The 5,581-nt window shown below is 44.0% G+C and overlaps 1 protein-coding gene and 1 long non-coding RNA gene across 5 annotated transcripts in view; one reads left to right on the plus strand and one right to left on the minus strand.

The window, feature by feature from the left end:
- The window catches only part of LOC139748751 (uncharacterized), a 269,145-nt gene that overhangs the window by 87,243 nt on the left and 176,321 nt on the right, over nt 1-5,581 (minus strand). The window lies entirely within an intron of this gene.
- Nucleotides 1-5,581, plus strand: part of LOC139748750 (cardioacceleratory peptide receptor-like) — a 217,746-nt gene that overhangs the window by 55,075 nt on the left and 157,090 nt on the right. For 3 of the 4 annotated variants that reach the window (XM_071662174.1, XM_071662177.1, XM_071662176.1), the window contains exon 1: nt 2,851-3,460. The exons of the other annotated variant lie outside the window; for it this stretch is intronic. The gene's annotated coding sequence lies outside the window, so the exon portion shown is untranslated. Of the gene's footprint in view, nt 1-2,850; nt 3,461-5,581 lie in introns of those variants that run through there. 4 annotated transcript variants of the gene reach the window in all.

Here is a 5,581-nt window from a genome sequence, read left to right on the forward strand (position 1 = left end):
TATTCATATATATATATATATATATATATATATATATATATATATATATATATATATATATATATATATATCAATATATCGATGTATATCAACTGACTTGTTATATTTCTCTCTTGTGTCTCCCTGATGATGTGATTATGACACGAAAGTGCACTTGGGAACTTTTCGTGCTTCATTTTTCCCGTGGACTCATAGGAATATATATATATATATATATATATATATATATATATATATATATATATATATATATATATATATATATATATGTATTTATGTATGATGGAGTAAAAATGAAAACTTTTTTCATATATATGTATAAAAATATGTGACTGTTATGAGCAAGTGAATTTATGTGGTTTCAGTCGACGAGAAAACGGGGGATGGGAGGAGGTTGTAAAAAGAGGGTTACGCCCTTAATACCTAAGGCGGTGTGTGTGTGTGTGTGTGTGTATGTGTGTGTGTGTGTGTGTGTGTGTGTGTGTGTGTATGTGTGTGTGTCTGTCTGTGGAATAGTAGAGTAAGGGAAAGTGATATATGTCCAACTGGTCTCGAATATAATCAAATATATTCAAAATAATCTAATAAAAGATATTCCAATATAATCAAATCATTTAATATGACAGAAAATAACCTTAATAATCAGAATGAAAAATAATCAACATAACTAAACACGCTGATTAAACCAAGGTAATCAAAAGTAATCAACATAATCAAAAATAATCAAATGAAATCAATCAAAAATAATCAAATGTAATCAACATAATCAAAAATAATCAAATGAAATGAATCAAAAATAATCAAATATAATCAGCATAATAAAAAAAATCAAATGTAATCAAACGTAAACATAAGATAATCAAATGTAATCAAATATAAACATAAGATAATCCAATGTAATCAAACGTAATAAGAAAATCATCAAATATGATCGAACGTAATCAAAAGATAATCAAACGTAAACATGATTAAAGATAATCAAATGTAATCAAGCATAAACATAAGATAATCATATGTAATCAAACCTAATAAAAAATCATCAAATGTAATCGAACGTAATCAAAAGATAATCAAATGTAATCGAACGTAATCAAAAGATAATCAAATGTAATAGAACGTAATCAAAAGATAATCAAATGTAATAGAACGTAATCAAAAGATAATCAAATGTAATCGAACGTAATCAAAAGATAATCATATGTAATCAAAAATCATAAAAGATAATCAAATGTAATCAAACAAAGATAATTAAATGTAATCGAACGTAATCAAAAGATAATCAAATGTAATCGAACGTAATCAAAAGATAATCAAACGTAATCGAACGTAATCAAAAGATAATCAAATGTAATCGAACGTAATCAAAAGATAATCAAATGTAATCAAACATGATAAAAGATAATCAAATGTAATCAAACAACAGAAATAAAAGGTAATCAAATGTAATCAAACAATAGAAATAAAAGGTAATCAAATGTAATCAAACATGATAAAAGATGATGAAATGTAACCCAACCTAACCTCACAAGGGGATGGGTGTTCAACAGACCATTTGCGACACAGATTCGGAAGACCACAGCTGGACCTGACAGGTCTGTGGGTGCACAGACGTTCAACAGAAAGACACAGAGAGATCTCTGTTACTTAACTCCCCCCTCTCCCCCCCCCCCCCCCAACCATCCCCAACACACCCCCCCTCTCCCCCCCCCCTATGAAATAGGGTATATGGGTACAGACAATTACATTATTGGCTTTGAAAAACCATAGTAGTAGTTGATACAGTCAATAGATAAAGTTATGTGGACGAGTAGATGATAGATGTATGTGGTCGAAATCAGAAATGGGTGGTGGAGAAGTGGGGTGGGTGGTGGAGAAGGGGTGGGTGGTGGTGGAGAAGGGGTGGGTGGTGGAGAAGTGGGGTGGGTGGTGGAGAAGGGGTGGGTGGTGGAGAAGGGGTGGTGGGTGGAGAAGGTGTGGTTGGTGGTGATTGTGGTGGTGGGTGGTGGAGAAGGGGGTGGGTGGTGGTGATTGTGGTGGTGGATGGTGGAGAAGGGGTGGTGGTGGAGAAGGGGTGGGTAGTGGAGAAGGGGTGGGTAGTGGAGAAGTGGTGGGTGGTGGTGATTGTGGTGGTGGGTGGTGGAGAAGGGGTGGGTGGTGGTGATTATGGTGGTGGGTGGTGGAGAAGGGGTGGGTGGAAGTGATTGTGGTGGTAGGTGGTGGAGAAGGGGTGGGTGGTGGAGAAGGGGTGGGTGGTGGAGAAGTGGGGTGGGTGGTGGAGAAGTGGGGTGGGTGGTGGAGAAGGGGTGGGTGGTGGTGATTGTGGTTGTGGAGAAGGGGTGGGTGGAAGTGATTGGGGTGGTGGATGGTGGAGAAGGGGTGGGTGGAAGTGATTGTGGTGGTGGATGGTGGAGAAGGGGTGGTGGTGGAGAAGGGGTGGGTAGTGGAGAAGGGGTGGGTGGTGGAGGGGTGGTGGTGGAGAAGGGTCTTGTGGTGGAGGCAGGGTTGGAGGTGGAGGTGGTGGAGGAGAGAGAGGAAGGGGGGTTCGTCTTGTGGTGGAGAAGGGGTTTGATGGTGGTGGAGAAGGGGTTGGTGGTAGTAGGTGGTGGAGAAGGGGTTTGATGGTGGTGGTGGAGGAGAAGGGGTTGGTAGAGATGGTGGACGAGAGAGGGGAGGGGGTGTGGGTCGGTCTTGTGGTGGAGAAGGGATTGATGGTGGTGGTGGAGGAGGTGGAGGAGGGGGAGGTGGTGGAGGAGGTGGAGGAGGGGGTGGAGGAGGTGGAGGAGGTGGAGGAGGGGAGGTGGAGCCTGGTCTGGCAGTGGTGGAGTCAGTGTTGTACATTCCTTGGTCGAGGCAGGACACGCTCGCTCTCCCACTGCCACACTCACTGGCTCTCCCTCACCTCTCACAGACGGGCTCTCACCTCCTCTCCCAAGAGACTTAGACCATTTTAGAGACCAGAGACTTAGACCATTTTAGAGACCAGAAAATATCTTCCACTTGGGCAATAGAAAGTGAAGAAATCACCTCGAAATCATGTTCTTCAAAAGCTGTCGTGTTTGTTCAGTGTTCACCATGTGACGAAGTTGTGCTTCATGAAGAACAAAGTGACTTTGAGAACACTCAAAATAACACTCTCTCTCTCTCTGCTGATCTAAACCTGGAAATATATAAATTTCTCTACTCATATAAATCGGAAAGTATATACATTTCTCTCATATAAATCTGGGAAAATGTATATATATACATCACGACCTTAGTCGTGCATGGGACGACCCACGTGATGGCCAGTGGTCCGTCGTCTTCCTCCAGGGACGACCCGGGACTTGCCTCCGGGACGACCCGACTCCGGGATTCGAACTAAGGTACAGAAGGGTCCTGTGACGCAAGGGTGGGCCCGACTGCCCAGCCTCCCTCCCTCCACGACGGCCCCAGTGAGCATCGAACCCGGACACACACGAAGGTAGGAATGGGTCACGAACCTTACACTATAGAGTCAATAGACGATAGATAGCGATAGATGAGGGAGGTAAGACGATAGATAGCGATAGACGAGGGAGGTAAGACGATAGATAGCGATAGACGAGGGAGATAAGACGATAGATAGCGACAGACGAAGGAGATATCTACTGACCCAGTGATAGATGAGGGAGGTGTCTATTGGCCTAGCGATAGATGAGGGAGCTGTCTATTGACCTAGCGATAGATTTAGGAGGTGTCTATAGAATCAGTGATAGATGAGGGAAGTGTCTATTGACCTGGCGATAGGTGAGGGAGGTGTCTATTGACCTGGCGATAGATGATGGAGGTGTCTATCAACCTGGCGATAGATGGGATCTATTGACCTAGCGGTAGAAGGAGGAGAAGTCTATTAACCTGTCGAAAGATGATGGAGGTGTCTATTGAACGAGCGATACGCGAATCTATCGTCTTTGTTGATAGACAAGTCTTACTGTACTGGGCGATAGATGAATCTATGTACCTGGCGATAGATGGGGTTCTATTATCCCAGCGATAGACGAGGGAGAATGGTATAGTCTGTACCACACAGAATTCCAACACCGTCTGTGTCTATGTCTGTGTAACATCCCAAGGCTGTGTCTATGTACCATCCCAAGTCTGTCTATGTACCATCCCAAGGCTGTGTCTGTCTATGTACCATCCCAAGTCTTGTCTATGTACCATCCCAAGGCTGGGTCTGTCTATGTACCATCCCAAGTCTTGTCTATGTACCATCCCAAGTCTGTGTCTGTCTATGTACCATCCCAAGTCTGTGTCTGTCTATGTACCATCCCAAGTCTTGTCTATGTACCATCCCAAGTCTGTGTCTGTCTATGTACCATCCCAAGTCTGTGTCTGTCTATGTACCATCCCAAGTCTGTCTATGTACCATCCCAAGGCTGTGTCTATGTACCATCCCAAGTCTTGTCTATGTACCATCCCAAGGCTGTGTCTATGTACCATCCCAAGGCTGTCTATGTATCATCCCAAGGCTCTGTCTGTCTATGTACCATCCCAAGTCTTGTCTATGTACCATCCCAAGGCTGTGTCTGTCTATGTACCATCCCAAGTCTTGTCTATGTACCATCCCAAGTCTGTCTGTGTGTACCATCCCAAAGCTGTGTCTGTCTATGTACCATCCCAAGGCTGTGTCTGTCTATGTACCATCCCAAGTCTGCTATTACCGTCCCAAGTCCTGTCCCATGTACCATCCCAAGTCCCTTTTCTATGTACCATCCCAACTGTCTGTGTTGGGACATCCCCAAACTGTGTCTGTCTATGTACCATCCCAAGTCTGTCTGTGTGTACCATCCCAAAGCTGTGTCTGTCTATGTACCATCCCAAGTCTGTCTGTGTGTACCATCCCAAAGCTGTGTCTGTCTATGTACCATCCCAAGGGGTGTGGCCCATTTCCATCCCCAAGGCTGTTTTCTGTCCCCATGTACCATCCAAGTCTGTCTATTCGTCCCAATCTGTGTTTTTCTATGTACCAATCCCCAAGCTGTGGGCATTACCACCCAAGGCTGTGTCTATGTACCATCCCAAGGCTGTGTCTATGTACCATCCCAAGGTTGTGTCTGTCTATGTACCATGCCAAGTCTGTCTGTGTACCGTCATCAGACCGCCTGTCTGTGGTCTGTACAAAATATGAAGTCCCAGCGATATGTGGAAGTCCCACACAGTGATGTCCCATGATGTGATGTTTGAAGTCCCAATGGTGACGTCCCATGAGCTGTGATGTTTCAAGTCCCCACAATGACGCCTCACTGATGTTTGAAGTCCGAAAAGTGACGCCTTACTGATGTTTCAAGTCCCTAGAATGACGCCTCACTGATGTTTCAAGTCCGAAAAGTGACGCCTTACTGATGTTTGAAGTCCGAAATGTGACGCCTCACTGATGTTTGAAGTCCAAAAAGTTTTAAGTCATTTTTCCCATCACCCCCCCACCTTTCCTATTGTCAAGTGCCCTCGTGACACATATGAGACTGGGGGAGGGAAGTGGGGCTCGAACCCCACCACCTCTCTCCAAACCACAAGTGGTTTAGTGGCCTCGGTACAAAAGGAAAAAAGTGAAATTTAGGTT

Source organism: Panulirus ornatus, chromosome 5 (genome assembly GCF_036320965.1).
Source record: "Panulirus ornatus isolate Po-2019 chromosome 5, ASM3632096v1, whole genome shotgun sequence".
Lineage (NCBI taxonomy): Eukaryota > Metazoa > Arthropoda > Malacostraca > Decapoda > Palinuridae > Panulirus > Panulirus ornatus.